Consider the following 23,105-nt stretch of genomic DNA (forward strand, 5'->3'; position numbering starts at 1 on the left):
CATTGTGTTACGGGTGTAGGACTTGAACCGCTTTAAACAGGAGAAGCTCCTTTTTACACCTGCAGATGTAGCTCCAATTGTTGCCACTAATAACAACAGTTTGTAAAGAACACTGTCCAGCTCCATTTCTTTAACCCCCTGGGGTCTGAGGGTATTTTGGGGGCCTGGAGATTTGGACATGCTCTGACATTTGTGCTTTTTTCAGTTGCTTATACATATATAAATGGCTAAAGTCTAATAACACTGTAAACAGCACAAACTGGGCTACAATAATATGTTAGCAGCATTTATGTACTTGATTTTGTTTTTGAGAAAGCAACGTTTATGTGTGGTTAGTGTGCTGTTGCATATATCTTTGTGTTTTTGACCCGCCACCTACTGGACATTTAAGGTACTACCCGTGACATGTTTACTTTTTACTTTCGTTTTCTCTCAGTGAAGATCGTCTAAAACGCAATGTACTTTGAGTGGGTGATTTCTTCGTTTGAGCTTTGGATATATATGTCCGTAAGTGCCATATTTGTGTTAATACATACTGATGTCCATAAGGAGTTGTTTAATTGTTGGAATAATTGATTGATACTGCATTTATTGTGGGAAACTAATTGCTTTAATAATTAATGCTACATGCTAACGGTTTAAGGGAACGTTAGGTTTCTCTTTGTTTAAGACAAATGCATATATTTATAGTATATACAAGCTAAAGTAATGTTGTGAAGAAACTATGTACATTGTATGGTTTAACTGTATATGTCATAGATATAAATGTAATGCTTAAACATAATTTTCTTCTTTGTTTGTAGTTTTATAGTTGAAAATAACCAGTAAAGTCACCAAGGTCACAAGACTGCTTTCTGGAGTTTTCTTTGTTCGCTATCTGTTAACCCTTTGCTAAAGTGACGCAATGGTGAGAACAGAATAGTAAAAGGACATTGACACAGCGGGTGAAGACAACAGAATCACACTGTCATTGTTACATTGCATCGTACAGCTCAGCAGAAGCTAGTGAAGTATGGAGTCACACAGTGAGGAGAAAGATGTGTCACAAGCCTTTGAAATAAGATCACAAACTTCTGGCTCAAAGTCATCTCGAAGATCAAGTAAGTCATCGGCCAGTGTGGCAGCGACTCGGGCGAGAGCTAAAGCAGAAGCAGCGAGAGCTAAAGCATCTTATGCGGAAAAAGAGGCAGCTATGATGAGGAAAAAAGCGGAGGTGGAAGCAGATCTGTTTGTGCTACAATCTCAAAAAGAAGCAACTGCAGCATCTGCCGAAGCAGCGATTTATGAGGCAGCAGCCGACATTGAGGAGGGAAATATAGATTAATTGGTTAGTGAGACACACTCAGTTCGAACCCAGCGTACCAAGGAGTATGTTCAGAAGCAGGCGATTGAACAACATCAGCAGCAGTTTGATGATATCCCGATTGCACAGTCACCCTTTAGAGGTGATGAACCCCTTCAGCACGAGGCTACAGGAACTTCTCATCGTGAATATCCATCATATGGGATGGAGGAGTTAAAAATCAAACAGGAGACAAAGGATAACCGGAAAGATGAAGTTCATGGATGCCACTCTGCTTTCCAAGCATCTCCTACTCCCAACATTAGAGCTCCCATGGTTAGTTTGCCATACACGTCTGATTTAGCTAATTACATGGTGAGAAAAGAGATGGTTAGTTCTGGTCTCATGAAGTTTGATGATTGTCCTGAGAACTACTGGGCCTGGAAATCCTCTTTTCAAGATGTGACAAAGGACCTTGGTTTAACAGCCAGAGAAGAGCTTGATCTTCTCACAAAATGGCTGGGCCCAGAGTCATCCACGCAAGCCAAACAGATCAGATCGGTTCATGCGCACTATCCCATAGCAGGTGTCCGTATGCTTTGGCAGCGATTGGAGGAGTGTTACAGGAGCCCAGAAGTAATTGAGAATGCACTGTTGAGAAAACTGGAAGAGTTTCCAAGGATTTCTAACAGAGATGGTCAGAGACTCAGGGAGCTAGGAGACATGCTTTTGGAATTGGAATCGGCAAAGACAGGTGGGCATTTACCTGGGTTGGCAATTCTTGACACAGCGAGGGGAGTCAATCCCATCATTGAAAAACTTCCCTTTAACCTGCAAGAAAGATGGATCACTCATGGAGCCAGGTATAAAGAGGATCATCGTGTCTCTTTCCCGCCATTTGGCTTCTTTGTGCAATTTGTTTGTGACCAAGCAAGAATAAGAAATGATCCCAGTTTTTCTTCGTCTATGCAGAGTCATCTTTCACGGCTCAGCAACAAAATACCTGTGTCAGTAAGGAAAACTGAGGTACTAGCCACTGTTTCAAATTCTAAAGCCAAGCAACTCCCTGAACAGAAGATTCTAGATCCTAGTAAGCAATGTCCAATTCACAACAAGCCGCATCCATTGTCGAAATACCGTGGATTTCGAGTAAAGCCACTGGATGAAAGAAAAACCTACCTCAAAGATTTGTCTATCTGCTTCGGGTTTTGCGGTTCCAATAAACACATGGCAAAAGAGTGTGAGGCAGCGGTTAAATGTCGAGAGTGTAACAGTGAGCGCCATATCTCCGCAATGCACCCAGGGCCTGCTCCATGGGCAGAGGGAGCTCTAGTGACAGAGCAAGAGCAAGGCGGGGAGTCCGAAGGAGATATATCTTCCGAAGTTACCTCCAAGTGCACAGAAATTTGTGGTAAAGCTCCTAGACCTAAATCATGCTCGAAAATCTGTTTGGTTGACGTTTTTCCATCTGATTGTCCTGAACAAGCTGAGAGAATATATGTTGTTCTGGATGAACAAAGTAACCGGTCTTTAGCAAAGTCTGCCTTTTTCAAGCTGTTTGGTATCAATGGAGATTCGTACCCCTATACTTTACGCACATGTGCAGGAACAGCAAAGGCAATGGGAAGAAGAGCGAACAATTTCATTGTTAGGTCACTTGATGGGGAAACCCAGGTGTCACTTCCAATGCTCTTAGAATGTAATATGTTGCCTGAAGATAGAGACGAAATTCCAACACCTGAAATAGCAAGGTACTTCTCTCATCTCAAGCCAGTGGCTGACAAGTTACCACCCTTTGACGCAAGCGCTCCCATTCTTCTCCTTTTAGGTAGGGACATTCTAAGTGTCCATAAGGTTCGAGAACAGTGTAATGGACCTGGTAACGCCATATGCTCAACGCCTGGATTTAGGCTGGGTCATCATGGGAGAAGTGTGTATGAGAGGAGTGCACAAGTCTGAGACAGCAAATGTTTTCAGGACAAACATACTGCAAAATGGACGCACTTCTTTTTTCCCATCCTGTTCTAAAGGAATTCAGGTCAAAGAACAGTTTTGCACTCCCATTTGTCGATACCAGTCGACTCTACCTTGCTATCCAGTCACAAGCTCTTGTGCAGATCACTTAGGAAACAATGTGTTTCAAAAGACTCCCAGTGATGACAAGCTTTCGCTGTCTGTTGAAGATGGCATCTTCCTTGATATTATGAACAGAGAAATGTACATGGATGATTCAAACCACTGGGTAGCTCCCTTGCCGTTCCGTTTACCTCACAACCCATTACCGAACAACCGAGACCAAGCAATGAAGCGTCTTAATGTTCTGCAACGCACCTTACAAAGGAAACCTGAAATGGCCAAACACTTTGTGGAGTTTATGCAAAATATGTTCATCAACAAACACGCAGAGCTAGCTCTACCATGTCAGTCTGATGAAGAGTGCTGGTATTTACCAATATTTGGTGTATACCACCCCATGAAACCTGGGAAGATTAGGGTCGTCTTCGATTCTAGTGCTCAGTGTGAAGGAATCTCTTTGAACGACACTCTTCTTCGTGGACCAGATCTAAACAACAGGCTACTTGGGGTCCTGATGCGTTTTCGTAAGGAACAAGTTGCAGTCACAGCTGACGTGGAACAGATGTTCTACTGCTTCAAGGTCCGAGAAGATCACCAAAACTTTCTGAGGTTCTTGTGGTTCAAGGATAACGATCTCTCCAAAGAAATCACAGAGTACAGAATGACTGTACATGTTTTTGGGAACAGCCCATCTCCAGCTGTAGCAATCTTCGGGATAAGACGGGCAGCGGATTTTGGAGAAGAGGAATATGGTAGAGAAGCCAAACAGTTTGTCCATAGAAATTTTTACGTGGACGACGGCCTGATCTCTGTTTCCAGTGCAGCCGAAGCCATCAGTCTCCTGGAAAACACCAAAAACATGTTGGCTGAATCAAACATAAAGCTTCACAAGATTTCTTCAAATAACCATCAAGTCATGGAAGCATTCCCTTCATCTGATAGGGCAAATGACCTGAAGGATCTGGATTTAAGTGTCGATCCTCTGCCTCTCCAACGAAGCTTAGGGGTGAGTTGGAGTTTAGAGACAGATTGTTTCACGTTCCAAGTATCTCCAGATGTTAGACCATTCACTCGACGGGGCATACTTTCAACAGTTAACAGTCTCTACGATCCTTTGGGATTTGTTGCTCCTGTTACCATGCAGGGTAAGTCCTTAGTAAGAGAGCTGTCTTCAGACCAGTTTGACTGGGACACACCACTCCCACCGGATAAGGAGGCCCAATGGAAGGCATGGACAGATTCTTTAACCGATCTCAGAGAAGTCCAGATTCACAGACCCTATGTACCAGTCTCTATGTCCTGTGCTTCCAAGAAAGATGTGATCATATTTTCTGATGCTTCCATAGTGGCCATAGCAGCGGTTGCCTATCTCAGAGTTGTCACTATGGATGGTCAGTGTCATGTTGGGTTTATCATGGCTAAATCAAAGTTGGCACCATACCCGGCTCACACAGTGCCGCGGCTGGAGCTGTGTGCAGCAGTTCTAGCTGTTGAGCTAGCAGAATTGATTACAGAAGAATTGGATCTGGAACTGTCTGCAGTAAAATTCTACACTGACAGTAAAATTGTGTTAGGGTACATCCACAATACATCTCGGCGATTCTATGTGTATGTTGCAAACCGAGTGGCACAAATCAGAAGTTCCACCAAACCAGAACAGTGGTATCATGTTGGTTCTGACCTGAACCCAGCAGATCTTGGTACTAGATTTATTCCAGCAACCACCCTTCCTCACACTGATTGGTTCTCTGGTCCAGAATTCCTACGACAGCCTTTTCTTGAGGAAACGGCTAAGGATAAACCGTTCGGGCTTGTAGAGCCAGAGAGGGATCAGGAGATCCGTCCTCAAGTGGTAACATTGGTCACTGATGTGACAGAACAGTCTCTAGGATCACACCGTTTTGAGCGTTTCTCAGAGTGGAGTTCCCTTGTAAGAAGCATAGCAAAGCTTGTCCATGTTGCAAAATCACTTTATGAAAAGAAACATACAGGGGATTGCAAAGGCTGGCACTGGTGCCAAAAAAGTCTCCAGTCTGAGATCACACAAGCAAAAACTATTATCGTACGGTGTGTGCAGCAAGAACACTATAAAGATGAACTCAAATGCTTGAGGAAGGGAGAAGAAATCTTACAACGAAGCTCTCTGAAGGAACTAGCTCCCTTTGTAGATGGAGAAGGACTGATTCGAGTTGGAGGCCGCTTGCAGTCAGCGGACCTGTCAGAACAGGAGAAACACCCGTTAATAATCCCAGCAAGACAACATGTAGCAACATTATTGGTCAGGTACTACCATGATCGGGGGCACACCAAGGACGTCATCTGACCGCTGGAGCACTACGATCGGCAGGTCTCTGGATTGTAAAAGGAACAAAGCTAATTAACAGTGTGATTCATCAGTGTGTTACTTGCAGGAAGTTAAGAGGAAGACTCGAAGAACAAAGAATGTCAGAACTACCCATGGATAGAGTGGCAGTAGATCCACCATTCACTCACGTGGGCCTAGATGTGTTTGGGCCATGGAGCATAACGTCACGCCGTACCAGAGGGGGAAGTGCTGACAGCAAAAGATGGGTTGTCATCTTTTCCTGCTTAAGTACACGAGCTGTCCATTTGGAGGTCATCGAGTCCATGTCAACTTCTAGCTTCATTAATGCCCTCAGACGGTTCCTGGCAGTTCGCGGACTGGTCAAACACTTTAGATCCGACAGAGGAACAAATTTCATTGGGGCCTGTCGAGAACTGAATATCAATACTGATGATCCAGAGCTCAAGGTGTACTTGCAGGAGCAAGGCTGTACATGGTCATTTAACGCTCCCCACTCTTCCCATATGGGAGGGGCTTGGGAAAGGATGATCAACACTGCGCGACGCATTCTTGATGCACTGTTGCTAAAAACCCATCTTTCCCGTCTTACCCATGAAGTCTTGACTATTCTCATGTCTGAAGTCATGGCAATAATGAATGCTAGACCTTTACTTCCTATTTCTTCTGATCCCAACACATTGGAAATTCTGTCTCCTTCAATGCTACTCACACAAAAGGCCAGTACTCTACCGGCACCTCTTGGAGACTTTGACATGAAGGACCTCTACAAGAAAGAATGGAGACAGGTTCAATGTCTGGCTGATGCTTTCTGGAAGGCATGGAAGAGAGACTATCTTGCAACATTGCAAGTACGGAGAAAGTGGACGGCAGAAAAACGAAACCTTCAAGAAGGAGATGTCGTCTTGCTTAAGGATTCTAATGCGAAACGCAATGAGTGGCCTATTGGGCTTATTGTGAAAACCATACCCAGCAGCGATAATGGAGTGAGGAAGGTAGAGGTAAAGATAATTAAAGAAGGATCTGCAAAGGTATATCTGAGGCCCATCTCAGAGGTGATACTACTCCTGCCTGGAAAGTCATAGAAGGTTCAATAGTGGTATAAAAGTTATTATACCAGGCGGGGAGTGTGCTGTTGCATATATCTTTGTGTTTTTGACCCGCCACCTACTGGACATTTAAGGTACTACCCGTGACATGTTTACTTTTTACTTTCGTTTTCTCTCAGTGAAGATCGTCTAAAACGCAATGTACTTTGAGTGGGTGATTTCTTCGTTTGAGCTTTGGATATATATGTCCGTAAGTGCCATATTTGTGTTAATACATACTGATGTCCATAAGGAGTTGTTTAATTGTTGGAATAATTGATTGATACTGCATTTATTGTGGGAAATGAATTGCTTTAATAATTAATGCTACATGCTAACTGTTTAAGGGAACGTTAGGTTTCTCTTTGTTTAACACAAATGCATATATTTATAGTATATACAAGCTAAAGTAATGTTGTGAAGAAACTATGTACATTGTATTGTTTAACTGTATATGTCATAGATATAAATGTAATGCTTAAACATAATTTTCTTCTTTGTTTGTAGTTTTATAGTTGAAAATAACCAGTAAAGTCACCAAGGTCACAAGACTGCTTTCTGGAGTTTTCTTTGTTCACTATCTGTTAACCCTTTGCTAAAGTGACGCAATGGTGAGAACAGAATAGTTAGTGAAAAACAAAAATTTTGAAGTCACTGAAATAAGGCCATAAAACACATACAGAACATTTGTTCACAAGACTTCTGAGAACTGAATCTTGTAGCCTGGAATTTTTGCTTCAAAATAACGTGAAAATCATCTTGTTTATTTGCTCACAGAAAACAATATATTGATTTAAATTTCCTAAGACACTTTTTGAGTAAAAAGGGTCTATGCGAGAAGGCGTCAACCTTCACATTCACACCTGAGAAGACAAAGGCCTGCACAATGAGCTTCATAATGAACCATTTAGTCAAGTATGTGACTGAGAGGGAAGAGTTACAAGAAGGAATATGAGGACAAAATAATATATTTTTTTTGTAGTTTATTAAGAATATATTTAGCTATCACACAAAATAACTCACAGTACATTTCACTTGACAATCCAATTCACTTGTGAGTTCAGTTAAACATTTTGTTAGGAACAATCAAAACTGTCTTTCAAAGCTGATTTTTAGCATCATTACTCCAGTCACATGATGCTTCAGAAATCATTCTATTCTGATTTGCTGCTAAAAAAATATTATTATTCTTATTATTATTGTTGTTGAAAAGAGCTAAGAAGATTTTTTTTTTTATGAATAGAAAGTTCAGAAGAACAGCATCGTTTGTAACATGATGTCTTTATCATCACGTGTGCTAAATAAAAGTTTTAATTTCTATATATACGGTCTCCAAGCTTTTGAACCTGGCATTTTCATAGTGTATATTGTTTATGTGCTCTGAAGGGGAAAAAACAACAACACATTTTGAAATTCTGGGTTATTTCTCTCAGCAGATCCGAGATGAACTTGTTTCTTTACGCGGAGGCGATATGGGCGTGACAGCATTAGATATAATGAGTTGAGACGGGAAAACTGGACATTGTGTTGGTTTCATACGGATTACTTTAACATAGAATATTTGTTTTGGACGTGACTTCATTTAAAAGTAGATATTTCAAGATTTCTATACATATATTTCTCATGTATTTGAGGCGAGTATTCACAGAGATTCGTGTTGTTTTATTTACGTTTCTGTGAAGAGATGTGACAGAGACAGCAGAGAACGCACCCCGTTTACTTTCTCTATTTTTTAAAAGCACATTGTTTTGTTGTTATTATGACTATACACAACTAAAAGTAGACCCTTTGCAGTTTCAAATCATACCTTACTCTCATCTGTAAGATCAAAACTCGTGGAGTATTTTAGTTAGTTTCTCGTCAAAGAAAAAACGACACAGCCCGCACTGGTGGGTTAAGGAACACCAAGTAATCACACAGCTTTCTCCTGTTATGATGAAAACTGGCAATTTCGCCAAGCAAGTACCAAGAAATAGGTTGCAGCAGTTTGTCTTTCGACTACACTTGCAAAAATCCGCTATGGGACTGAGCTCGAATAGCTTCAATGACTTCTTATAGGACAAAATCGCTGTCAATCAAAAGGAGATGCAGTCTTTCGACAGACCTTCCAATCATCACGCAGAAGCCCGGAGTCCAGCCCCGCCCACTCCTCCATTCACCCCCAGAGACGCTGAGCGTCCGGGGGCGGGACATAATCACAGCATTTATCCAATGACCGTCTAGTTTTGAAGCACATAAAAAAACTGTTCAAAGCAGCCCCATTGAAGTCAATGGATGCTAGGCTTCAACCGGGAAATACACTGTGACACTACAGGAATGTATGAGAAAGAAATCGAGTCAGCCGACCTGCTGTATGTAGCTGATTCTGAACGAACTCGTCTCTGAGATGAGCGTGTTCTAACGCATTTTTAATCAGTGAAATGTTAACACAATAGTACATATTTGACCATGAATTTTTTGACATTATAGGGGAAGCCGAGCTTCCCTTGCAGTCTTAAAGAAATCCCCACTGGTCTGGACAGCACATCTTCTTTAACACAGGCACATCTGTACACCACCTTTCATTGATGTAAGAGCATGTCCTGACGCCGTGCGATTTCCCCGTTGATTCTGCATTGCGATCTTCTCTAAACAGCTGAAAGCCCTGCAGGTGTAACGAGTCTGGAATGGCATCATTCAACCAGGTTTCCGTGGAACACAGAGCAGCAGAGTTTGAAAAATCTTTGTTTGTCCAGGAGAGCTGAAGTACTTTTTCTTGGCTAGAAAGCAAAGTTTCGCCAGATGGATGCTAGGCAACAGTATTCGAAATCCGCACTGTCTGAGCTTCACAAGCACGCCAGCTCGCTTCCTGAAGCGTTTGATCAGTGCTGCTGCTCCACCAAATACAACGTTCAGCAAAACGTCCGAATAATCAAAATAGGGTAAAAGATTTTGTGGTGTGTTCTGCCGAACGTTCAGCAGTTCATTCCTGGTAAAGCTGATCGTGTTTGAAAAACAAAAAAACAGGAAAAACTAACAAAAACAGTACAAACATTGGAGATCTAAGCACTGTGTCTGCCATGTGCGGCGCCATCTTATGTGTCGATACTGCTGCTGAGAGAAGAGGAAGTGGCTGATAGGCCTTCAGCTCTCCTCCTGAAAGAGGAAGTTGACACTTTTGAGGACATGGAGTCAAACTGGTTCAATGCAGGAAAAGTTTAAATTTTCACTTGAGACTTTTCCTAAGAAAAGAAGTGGAAGTGGCAGGAAAACAGGCCACAGACAACAACACCAGGCCTTTGAGTGCCACCACTGGCTGACAATCCAATGCAACAGCATGAGGAGATCAACTGACTGACGATCCACACAGAAGGACTTGAATCCCCTCCCATTGGGGCACAGGTGCTGCATATTCCAGGATCACTACAGAGACTGCTTCAAATTGTGTTAATTATAATATTATTGTGATTCATTTCAGTTACTTACTGGTCTCACAGCAGTTCTTTGCATTCTCTGTTAAACTAAACTTCTGAATCTGCTTTAATAGGTACCATTCCAGCCTTACTGTACTTCTGAAGGAAGGGAACGCACATTCATTTACATATTGTGGGAGTTTGATTCACCAAACAGTTAACCTTTTGAGCGGTACGGTCCCACATATGGGATTTTTATTTTCGTGCCCCTGGGAGTACAGTCCCACATATGGGATTTAGAACTTTCGGTGACGTCGCCTAATTGCCAAATTCAAACTGCGCTTTCGCGCGTTTTCTGGCAGAGAGAGACCTGCACTGTGCTTGTCATATCACAACTATGCAGTGTTCTTAACCACATAATGCATATTTTATGTTTCAGACATTTAAATACACATAAGTACTAGTAAAACAATGCATTTAGAGCTTGTAAAATACACACAGATGTCTATGGAAGCAACAATAACAATACATTTAAATTTAATTTGACGATGTGTTTTATTCATATCAGATACAAGTAACAATAAAGTTCACTCTATTCTTCTCTCAGTTCACTGACCACTTACTTGCATGTATTTCGGGAGAAATTTATGAATTCATGTGCTGTAAATCTGACCGACAGGACTCTGAACTGCGGCGCGAACAAACATGGCGATGCCCATCTCACGTTACAGATCACGATCAAGATCATTTATAAAGGTGTTTTAACGACAAAACACACTCGGAAAAAATAAATAAAAGCGATCCACCTATCATACAGTGTTCTTGTGGTCGCGGTGTGTCACGTGACCATCATGACGCGAAGCCATGGAAAAAGTCAGGGCAAACGTTCTAAAATAAAGGTCACCTTAAAAAAAACTCACTCTGGGGTGACCGCTAGAATATTTAAAACTCACCACTGAAAGGGTTAAATCTGGGCTGGATTTCGAATAGTGAGGGCTATTACATTAACCAACTACGGGTAAAAAATAAAATAAAAATAATAATAAATAAATAGATTACTGACTATGCAGAGTTCTCTTGTATAGAAATGTAAATAGGGCACAAGGTTGGGGGTGAAAGTGTGAGAGTGTGTGAAAGGTTGTTTGTATGTAATTATGATATCGGGTAATACACTAAGCCAAATAAATAATTCCATCAAACAGCTGTTGTAAAATGTATCAAGTGGGCCCACAGGGTAAAATATTGGACATGGACTAATTGGATTAAGTATCCTGGTCAGTATGCGCAGCGCATAACATGGGATGCCAAAGCAAGCAAGTTTGCTCTCTCTACCCCACACCTAACTTTCCTTTTTAACATTTCAGAATGTCATGATGGACTTAATTGGACTGCTTCTGTGACGTATTGTGTCAAATATATAACATATTGCCTTGTTCATCTTAACATGAGAGGGTTGAGTGTTTTCCAGGTAAAAAGGGCTTTGCAACTGAGTGAAGTGTGCTCAAGAAATTATCTGGTGAAAATAGGTCCCAGTTCTCCAGAGAAACAAGGAGAAAACAGAGTCAAATTGGCTAAATTTAAATTCCATTGTGCCTATTATTCACAAGTTGAATAAAGAGAATAAAAATCATGATAAAGATGATACAAACCAAATAGTACATGATAGAAAATGGTTTAAGCCTTGCTAATTATATTGATGACAATGAAAATACGACAGCATTTACATTGTGCCCCCAAAAAAAGGTGCCAGGACAGCCCTCAACCCACATGACATTTCCACAGGTCCAAAAGGATGACTGGCCAGATAAACAGATGAGTTATTCCGTGTTGTTGACTAACAAAACATACTTAAGGTTTTCATTCACAGGTGACCACAGCTCCATCAATGCCAGATACCACCATTAATGACCAGCAAATGTGCTATGATCTTGGGGAAGGATTTTGCAGTGATCAGCTAAATGGATGGAGAGTGTAACATCTGAGTCCAAGCCTCAACTTAAACTACACCAACCAGCCTCAGCACCCCCATACTGCAGAAACTAATGGAATCAAGGGCGTGCTAGTAATGCCCCTTCCTTGCCAGCGAGGGAAAGCCCATTGCAACGGCTTGCAAAGAGTCATCCTGGTGAAGATGGAATACTAGTGAGGTTAATGAGAAGATCAGCACCAGGAAGATGTGAACCAACTAATGGTTTTGCTTAGCAGAATAATTCATTTGCGATGTCTTTGATGATTTTATTAGATTTGCTCAAAATAGGGCTGAGTATTAATATGGGTCTCATGATTTGATTAGTTATCAATCGACTTGAATACATTTCAGGTAAATGTAAAACAAAAAGGGAAAATTCTTAATGATGTAATGTTGTAAATTTTCATTAAGTACATTATTGTAAAATAATATAAAATATAAGCACTGTCATTGAAGAAATTTGAGGGTTTTAAGATCCTAATACAGATACTACAGTTTTAATAGCTGCAGCAGTAGTTCTCTGTCTTGATTTGTGACAGGTATTTTCTTTCTCTCATATTAGTTTCCACAATGATATCAGGTCATATGGTTTTAATTCCAGTAATAGTGGAAAATTCATACTGAATGGAATTTTGTGATTGGTAAAAGACCCTAAGTAGAATCACAGTTTTCCTACTTATATTAAACTAATATATATGTATCATAGTCTTTTATGGCTGTTATGTCGGTTAGTACCTAAACATAGTATTGAGGAAAAGACGTAATGATAGTTAAGATGAAAGCATTATTTCATATTTCAGTGGGAATGTGTTATGTCACTTCGCCTGACCAGGACCGAATATTCTCGTACAATCTGATTGAAGCTTGCAATGTAGGCAAAGGAAATTTGGCTAATTCTGAAAATGTAATGCTATGGGTCACGAGAAGGACAACCGTGTTTGTAAGAACTGTCTTAAGTTGTGAGATTATAATACAACCTGCAAATAGACATTGATTTGTGAGAGGAAAACACATTTTTTTCCAGATTATTGATTGGTTACATGGCTACATAGCACACCCAAATGTCTGATACATTGCTAACGACACTTTTGATTTAGTCTAGCTCAAATTGTGAATAAAACCAAATTATGTAGGGGTCCTAAAGCTAAAACTTAGACTAAATGAAATGTGACCCAAACATGTTAAACCAGAAATATGAATCTGGACAGTTACATCCCAGCAGAACAAAAGAATTGCTCATACAACAACTTTTTGAAACGCTTTCTTAGTTTGCAATGTAGTTACAGATTTGATGATCTGGATCAACAGATCCATTATGAGCTATTCGTAAATAGTTCCAAATTGACTTAGTTTAAAAACAAAAAGAGAGAGTTGTGTCCATTGGTTGACTCTGGAGAATAAGATTATAGAGAAGTGGGTAATTAAAGATTTAATGCCATGTAATGCCATTTTCATAGAGTAATTTTAAAACAATTCTGTCTGAGAAAGGAATATCACAATGCAATATCACTTTAATTACCTGAAATCTAGCAGGAGATAATATTAAGAACTGACTCTGTAAAAGGTCTGTTATAGTAATTTACAATGGGGTATTACATTTTTAATTTTCCCATTGTTTGAAAACAAGATTTTGAATATGAAAAAGTATAAAATAATTATGGTATGCATTTTGAAAACAGGATGGCTGTAGATAGAATGTTAGGAAAAGATTGTATGTAAAACTGGACAATTAGTTGAATTTTCATTCCAGCTTTAGGATGCTGATGGAAGGAATATAGGTTAACACAAAAACTATGAGAGATATCAGATGGCATTAAAGCACGATTTAATATCATTCTATCACATTATTAGGTTGCTAATTCTTTAACTTTGTATTTGGACCAATATGTAAGTTAATGCTACCAGTAATTATCACTTTGCTATTTACAGGATTAATGATTGGATCCACATAGTTGACTGGTCCAAAATTGATGAAGCATTTATTGCAATTAAACAAAAAGAAACAAAATGAAAAACAAAACCTCAATAGAGTAAAGGATTGCAAAGATTTAAAGTACTGTAGATTGGAGTCAATGCATGGAGTCAGACCGCAAGGTCAAAGACTGTCACTTCCTGTTTAGCCACACCCTCAGGTGACATCACCGGTCTTTTATCTCAGAGGCCTTGCATCTCCACCTGAGCCACTAGATGGAGTCAACTTAAATAACACATAGAAATACAAAGAATAAAACAAATTATCTTTGCATAAACATACAGTATTTTGGCTCCTACATATCCCAATATTCTAATAATAATAATAATAATAATAATAATAATAAAGAAATTACTTTCCTTTGGCATGATTACTGTTGATTTTCTTCTTCCATTAGTAAGCACAGCTTTGTGATTGGTCGCTCCAAGACACTTGTCTTTGTTTGCAGTTTGACTGACCGAACCATACCATTTAAGTCTGGTTTTGTTTCCACTATTCTTGCAAGTGGCCATGATGAGCGTGGAGAGGTAGGGTCAACCACTACAACAATATCTCCAACTTTGAGATTTGTTCTTGCCTTAGACCACTTCTGTCTCTCTTGCATAACTGTTACATACTCTTGTGTCCATCTCCTCCAGAACACATTTGCCAAATACTGTACTTGTCTCCACCGGCGTCTGGTGTATGAGTCATATCTGGAAAACTCACCAGGAGGTAAAACAGGTTGAGAATTATTCAAGAGAATGTGATTAGGGGTAAGAGCCTCCATGTCAAAAGGATCAGATGATACAGTGGTGATTGGGCGGTTGTTAAGAATTGCCTCAACTTCACAGAATAATGTCTGGAGACCTTCATCATCTACAACTTGTTGGTGTAAAAGAGAATTCAGAATCCATCTTACAGACCTGATAAGTCTTTCCCACATGCCACCATGGTGAGACGCCCCTGGTGGGTTGAAACTCCAGCCAATTCCTCTTTGGAGCATGGCATTTTGGATTTTACCACTGTTTAAATTGGTAAAGGCCTTTTTAAGTTCTCTATAAGCACCAACTAGATTAGTTCCATTGTCTGACCAGATGTGTTTTACCTGTCCTCTCCTACATACAAATCTTCTTAAGGCATGGATACAGGAGTCAGTGTCAAGGGAGGTAGCCATTTCAAGATGAACTGCCCTGTAAATAGGCAAATAGGCAAATAACACGTAAAAAGGACACCATATTTTTTGACAAAATTTCTTCCTCTTTTAGTTTCTATTGGACCGAAATAGTCCATTCCAACGTTTGTGAACGGTGGCAGATCAGGTTGGGTTCTTTCTTGCGGCAAATTTGACATCTTTTGTTCCTCCGTTTTGCCTTTCAAACGTCTGCATGTCACACATTTAGAAATAACTTTTCTTGCTACAGTGTTGCCACTAATGATCCAATATTTTCTACGCAACTGGGCAAGAATGTAATTCCTTCCACAATGTCCATACTTTTCATGAATGTGGCGAAGCAACAGATTGGCGATATGAGATTCTTTCGGAAGAATGATAGGATGCTTCATGCTCTCAGACATTGCTGCATTTGACAGTCGACCTCCTACTCTCAGTAATCCATTTTGTAAGAATGGATCTAGCTTGTAGATGGTACTTTTTCTTTGAACATTGTGTGGAGGAGTTTTTAACTTTGCAATCTCCTTTGGGAAAGCCTGCCTTTGAGTAAAAGCTACAACAGCCTTTTCTGCTCTCCCAAGATCTTTTGTGGATAAGTGCTGACCACTAAGTGTTGCTTTGAGGACATGCAGCTGGGAGGTCACTTTCTGATGGTGTGCACGAGTGCAGATGTTAACCTCAAGTTCTTTCCTTTTAGCAGCAAAAATTGACAGGACATCTCCAAATTTTTGATACCAGGCAACTGCTTTCAATAACCTACGCCAGTCTGAGAAATAAGAAAGAAGTTTATAAGTAGGATTCTGTTGATCTTGAGTTACAATGTTACACACGACAGTACAACCTTTGTGTAAGGGACTCTTGCTCGTACCCTTCCACAGGCCAGCTGTGTTCTGGTTCCCAGAGAAATTCAGGTCCACACATCCACCGTTTATTTTCCAGAAACATTGGTATACTCACCCCCCTGGATGCATCATCGGCCGGATTGTTCTTACCGGTTACATACCTCCACTGGTGTGCGCTGATGTTGTCTCTTATGAATGATACTCTATTAGCAACATAGCAACATAAGTGTAGAATCTTGCCTTGTCATTGGCTATGTATTTTAATACTGCCTGACTGTCTGTCCAAAATAAGGAGTCCTTCAGGGGGAGTTGCAACTCTGACCTGAGCATCTTGTCCACTTTGACAGAAACCACAGCTGCTGCTAATTCAAGCCGTGGAATCGTCATCTGCTTTAAAGGAGCAACCCTTGCTTTTCCAATCATAAAAGAGACATGAATGTTACCTTGCTCATTGGTCATTCTGATGTAACTTACAGTTCCATATCCAAGTTCACTGGCATCAGCAAAATGATGCAATTGGAATGACTGTGGCTTTCCAAATTCATTGGGTTTCTGACAGCGCGGTACACTGAAAGCTGTTAGCTTGGGAAGGTCATGAATCCAATTTAGCCATTGTTTAGACTGAGAAGATGGTATTGGCTCTTCCCATCCATAGCCTTCTTTACACAGCTGCTGTAACAATTGTTTAACTGGAAGAGTGAGGGGTGCTAAAATGCCAAGAGGATCGAACACAGAGCTCACCATAGATATAATTCCTCTGCGGGTGTGTGGTTTTTCTGTGACTCTGATGTTAAATCTAAAAGTGTCATCTTCTACATTCCATTGAAGTCCTAATGCATGTTCAGTTGGCAGTTTGTCATTGTCTAAATCCAGGGACCTAATGTCTGTCACTCTTTGTTCCTCTTCAATTGAAGATAGGACAGTTCTACTGTTGCTCACCAATTTGGTGAGTTGAAATCCTCCCATGTTGCACAAATCCACCAGGTCAGATCTCAGTTGCACTGCTTCCTGTACTGTAGGCACAGACACTAGACAATCATCAACATAAAAATTATGAATTACTGTTTCAGTTACTTGTGGTCTCATGTGACTATTGTCTTCCACTGTTCTTCGCAAAGCAAAGCAAAGCTTGCACAGCTGGGAGAAGAGACTGCACCAAAAAGGTGCACAAGCATGCAATCTTTTGAATTTTGTTCAATGTCCCCTTTTGGCCACCATAAAAAGCGCAGAAAGTTAACATCTGACCTTGGGACCCTTACTTGATAGTACATAGATTTTATATCCGCCATCATTGCGAATGAGATTTCGCATTCTTGGCGAAATCTGAGCAGGACTCCAACCAGTGAGTTGGTAAGATCAGGCCCTTGCAAAAGTTCTGTGTTCAAGGACACACCTTGAAATGCTGCACCACAGTCAAACACCACTTTTGGGGTGGTAAACTGCATGATGAGGAATATACCAGATTCTTCCTTCCACTTGATCTACCTCTTCCTGTGGGACCACCTCAGCATATCCCTTATCCATCATGTCACTGAGAAAAGATGTGTACTCATTATGGAATGACTCATTTCTCTTGAACTTCCTTTTCAGGCTCAGAAGACGTTGCATGGCCATATGACGACTGTTGGGCATTATTACATCATCTTTTCTAAAGGGTAAGTTAAGTGTGTAGTGCCCATCTGAAAGTGAGATTGACTCGTTTGCAATTTTCAGAAACCGTTTGTCCTCAAATGACATTTCAAGTTTTTCTACCGAGATTCTATTTGTGGTAGCAGATAGACAATCATTGCTTTCACTAGAATCCCCTCCTCTTAACGGCCCATTGATTACCCATCCAACCAAGGTCTTGACTGCGTATGGGTTGAAGTTTGAAGCGGGTGCAGTCGGAGCTGAACTTTGCAGCAAACTCGAACACGAAACAAGACTATAACAAGACTATGATGCGTTTGACAAAGAATTGATTGGAAGAAACATTTAAAACATGATTTTTACAAAATACAAAGAATAAAACAAATTATCTTTGCATAAACATACAGTATTTTGGCTGGATGGTAGGATGGCAATGATCCAGAAGATGAACATTGACGCCCCTCCACAAAGAGGGTAAGTCACAGAGGGTCATTACTGAAAGGTGTGGTTGTTTACAGAGTGCTGTATCAAAGCATATTAAATGCAAAGTTGACTGGAAGGAAGAATTTGGGTAGGAAAAGGTGCACAAGCAACAGGGATGACCGCAAGCTTGAGAATACTGTCAAGCAAAGCTGATTCAAACACTTGGGAGAGCCTCACAAGGAGTGGACTGAAGCTGGAGTCAGTGCATCAAGAGTCACCACGCACAGATGTCTTCAGGAAAAGGGCTATCAAGCCACTTCTGAACCAGAGACAACGTCAGAAGCGTCTTACCTGGGCTGTGGAGAAAAAGAACTGGACTGTTGCTGTTCCAAAGTCCTCTTTTCAGATTAAAGTAAATTTTGCATTTCATTTGGAAATCAAGGTCCCAGTGTCTGGAGGAAGAGTGGAGAGGCACAGAATCCATGTGGTTTGAAGTCCAGTGTGAGGTTTCCACAGTCAGTGATGACTTGGGCTGCCATATCATCTGCTGGTGTTGGTCCACTGTGTTTTCTGAAGTCTACAGTCAATGCAGCCATCTACCAGGAACTTTTAGGGCATTTCATGCTTTCTTCTGCTGACAAGCTTTATGGAAATACTGATTTCATTTTCCAGCAGGACTTGGCACCTGCCCACACTGCCAAAGGTACCAAAAGCTGGTTCAATGACTATGGTGTTACTGTGCTTGATTGGCCAGCAAACTCGCCTGACCTGAACCCCATAGAGAATCTATTGGGTATTGTCAAGAGGAAGATGAGAGACACCAGACCCAACAATGCAGATGACCTGAAGGCCGCTATCAAAGCAACCTGGGCTTCCATTACACCTGAGCAGTGCCACAGGCTGACTGCCTCCATGGCACGCAGCATTGATGCAGTAATTCATGCAAAAGGAGGCCCAACCAAGTACTGGGTGCATAGAAATTAACATACTTTTCAGAAGCCTGACATTTCTGTTTAAAATATCCTTTTTTAATTGATCTTATGTAATATTCTACTTTTCCGAGACACTGAATATTGGATTTTCATTATCTGTAAGCCAAAATCATCAAAATTTCAAGAAATAAAGGCTTGAAATATTTCACTCTATGTGTAATGTATCTATATAATATATGGGTTTCACTTTCTGAAATGAAGGACAAAAAATATTGACCTTTTTCACAATATTCTAATTTTTTTAGATGTACCTGTATGTATCATCATCACTGATGACATGTCCAAGTAGCACCAGACGGTGTATGTTAGAACCATCACTTCTGGCTCAGCCAGTGACTTCTGGGAAAGTCTGGATGACACCCATGAATAGTATGGCAACGGCTGGAGTGACAGCTGACAGCGCGGAAAGACGGCACCCGGGGCAGTAAGGCTGTGAAGGAGCACCCAAGTAAGCTACAAAAAACCCTTCTGAAAAATACCCCCAGGGATTCCCGAGAGGGGGGGAGAATGAGAATCCCAATCGGTCAGACTTTCAGGCTATGACCCAAGAAAACGGACAATCGACAATGAGCACAGTATGTATCTGTGGCAAGGTTTGCAAAAATGTGACAGGTCTGAAGATCCATCAGACAAAGATGGCCTGCCTTAAGGGTGGGCGAATGCAGCAACGCACAGGGGCAGTTGCCAGTACCGCACTGTCTGGAGTGCTGGTTGCAGAACCTGGTCAGACGGAGGAGGAGCCAGGCCCGGAGCCACACCAAAGCGTCTGGTTGAAGTTTGAAGCGGGTGCAGTCGGAGCTGAACTTTGCAGCAAACTCGAACACGAAACTCGAACACGAAACTCCACGGAAAGAAAATAAACTAAAGTAAAATAATAAGAATAAAAGGATGTAACGAGACTAGGTGGTTTTATTCTCATTATGGTAGCAGCTGGCACGTGGGCCAGAGCACGCTCAAAGAGCAGCGTCAAAACGGTTGCAAAAGAGAAGCAAAAAGGAGAGAGAAGAGAGAGTTTGATGGTATCCTGAGTTTTTAAACTTCGCTTCTGGACACATCCCCTCTGGTGTCTTGACCAATTAGATAGGCTATTATCTTAGCTAGGAGTGTTCCTTCCATCATAAATCAACATGTTATCAGTCACATGGTCCAAATTTTACAGGCTCTTGCAAAGTATACTTTTGGACATGATTTCTATAACAAGACTATGATGCGTTTGACAAAGAATTGATTGGAAGAAACATTTAAAACATGATTTTTAACACTCATACATACCAAACATGCATCTGAATCCTTCAGCTATTAAATAGTGATAAAAAAAAACATACATAATATTTGATTAAAACATGATAATCTAATGTGTGGGTTACAAACATAATATAGGTTATTTCTATGCAAAGAAATAACTCATAGGTCCTTTTAAGATGATTTTTAGTACACATGAACAGATTGTCTCTAGTGTGTAGTTCTATGTATAATAAGAGGCATGTTCTGTGACGACCAGAGAGAGGTTAAAAGATCTCCTAAGGAATTCAAGTCTTTGTCTTGTATGGGTGGGGGAAGACCTTCCCAAGAGAGTTTGTAGCTCGTAATTTTCTATCACAGGTTTACATGTGACCATCAGTCTTGAATACTTGCAACAAATTTGACAGTGTCCTTCCTGAATTGGAATTATCAATAAGTGTTCTTTTGTCTCAAGGTTGTAAGCTGTTCTGTGACAGAGGCTTGCTGGTTAGTTTGCTTGCTTCGGACTAGTTGACGCTATGATTTGGACAGATTTATGACGTTGTCCTGTTACAGCTTTGAGGCCCCTCTTTCTGGAATCTCAGCTTCTCAGGTTTCAATGTTCTGATGCATCTTAAATTTGTCTGATTCAGTCTCTGATATTCTACACATCTTATATCAGTTTCGGTGAGGATATGTGCATTCCTACCAGGACTCATTTAACTTATAACAATGACAAACCACAGTTCACTGCTAAACTCAGACAGCTCCGTCAGGCCAAAGAAGATGCTTACAGAAAAGGGGACAGAGTCTTGTATAAACAGGCCAAATACACACTGGAACATGAGATCAGAGTGGCAAAGAGGAATTATTCCAATAAGCTAAGGAGACAATTCTCTTCCAGTGGCACGGCTTCAGTGTGGAAAGGTCTGAAAGACATCACATATTACAAGGCACCATCCCCCACCACTGTGGAGAATCAACAACTGGCAGACGATCTGAATGAGTTGTACTGCAGATTTGAAAAAACACCATTCACACCTCCTGCAACCCCCCTCTCCCCCACACCTGAACTGCATATAAGAGTAGATGATGTGCGCCAGGTCTTCAAAAATAACAAGGGACAGGCAGCAGCTAGTGAGGCTGGGAAAATACATTGTAAAAAATACCTGTACGATCAGCACTGGAGCTCCTAAGGGCTGTGCTCTCTCCCCACTGCTCTTCTCCCTCTACACCAACGACTGCACAGCTAAAGACCCCTCTGTCAAGCTCCTGAAGTTTGTAGATGACACCACACTGATCGGTCTCATCATACTTACAGACAGGAGGTTAAGGTGCTGGCTGTCTGGTGCAGACTTAACAACCTGGAGCTCAACACGCTCAAAACAGTGGAGATGATAGTGGACTTCAGGAGAAACCCCCCTGCACTCCCCCCACTCACCATCATGAACAGCACTGCAGTGGAGTCATTCAGATTCCTGGGCAGCACCATCTCTCAGGACCTGAAGTGGGACATTCACATTGACTCTATTGTCAAAAAGGCAGAGGTTCTACTTCCTTCACGAGCTGAGGAAGTTCAGCCTGCCACAGGAGCTGCTGAAACAGTTCTACTCCGCCATCATTAAATCCGTCCTCTGCACTTCAATAACTGTCTGGTTCAGCTCAGCTACCAAATCTGACCTCAGAAGACTCCGGAGGGTAGTCCGGACTGCTAAGCGAATCATTGGTACAACCCTCCCCAGTCTCCAAGAACTGTACTCATCCAGAGTGAGCAAAAGGGCTGGTAAAATCACTCTGGACCTCTCAAATCCAGCACACTCCCTCTTTGAACTGTTACCGTCTGGTCGACGCTACAGAGCTCTGAGCACCAGAGCGACCAGACATAGGAACAGTTTCTTCCCTCAGGCAATCCATATCATGAACCTTTGAATTCTTAACAATAAACATGAAACACACAACACTATCAAGTCAAGTCAAGTCAATATTATTTGTATAGCGCTTTTAACAATGCAAATTGTGTCAAAGCAGCTTTACATCGGCTTGATATAAAGCTGGGTGGCTTTATATCAGCTTTACAGTATTTAGACGGGGAAATAGTTTGTCGAAATAGTGTCATTCTCCTCTCCAAAATCAGCAGTTTAAATCAGCAGATTGTGCAAAGGACTCATCTGGTTCTTGTGGTCTTGTCCCGATGAGGACATAAACATGAAACACACAACACTATCATACTTTTTATTTTTTATTTAACACACATACTTATTACATTTCAAATTTGCACCTAACATATCTGTACATACTGAATTGTCTATTTTGTATATTGTGTTTGTGCTATTTTGCATTTTGCAAAAGTGCTCTAGATATTGGCGATTTTATTGTACGGAATGTGAAAATAGAGACACCAGCCACCATAGTCCAATGTTTAGCAGGAGCCAGAGCACCTGACATCTTGGCAAATTTAAAAGTGCTGGCTAATGCTAAACTTAAATTCAGTAAGATTGTTATCCACGTCAGCGCTAATGATGTTCGACTTCGCCAGTCAGAGATCACTAAAAATAATGTTAAAGAGGTGTGTGAACTTGCAAGTATGATGTCCGACACTGTAATATGCTCTGGTCCGCTCCCTGCTTACTGGGGTGATGAGATTCATAGCAGACTGACGTCACTCAATGGCTCTAAGTAGTGCCCGCAGAATAACATAGGTTTTATAGACAATTGGAAGAATTTTTGAAGAAATATGGCACAT

General features: G+C 41.0%; 1 protein-coding gene across 1 annotated transcript in view; it reads right to left on the minus strand.

Moving 5' to 3' along the window:
- LOC306857754 (solute carrier family 2, facilitated glucose transporter member 4-like) overlaps positions 1-23,105 on the minus strand; it is a 68,626-nt gene that overhangs the window by 39,931 nt on the left and 5,590 nt on the right. The window lies entirely within an intron of this gene.

The sequence above is a fragment of the Barbus barbus genome, assembly GCF_936440315.1.
Source record: "Barbus barbus genome assembly, chromosome: 1".
In the NCBI taxonomy this organism is placed as follows: domain Eukaryota; kingdom Metazoa; phylum Chordata; class Actinopteri; order Cypriniformes; family Cyprinidae; genus Barbus; species Barbus barbus.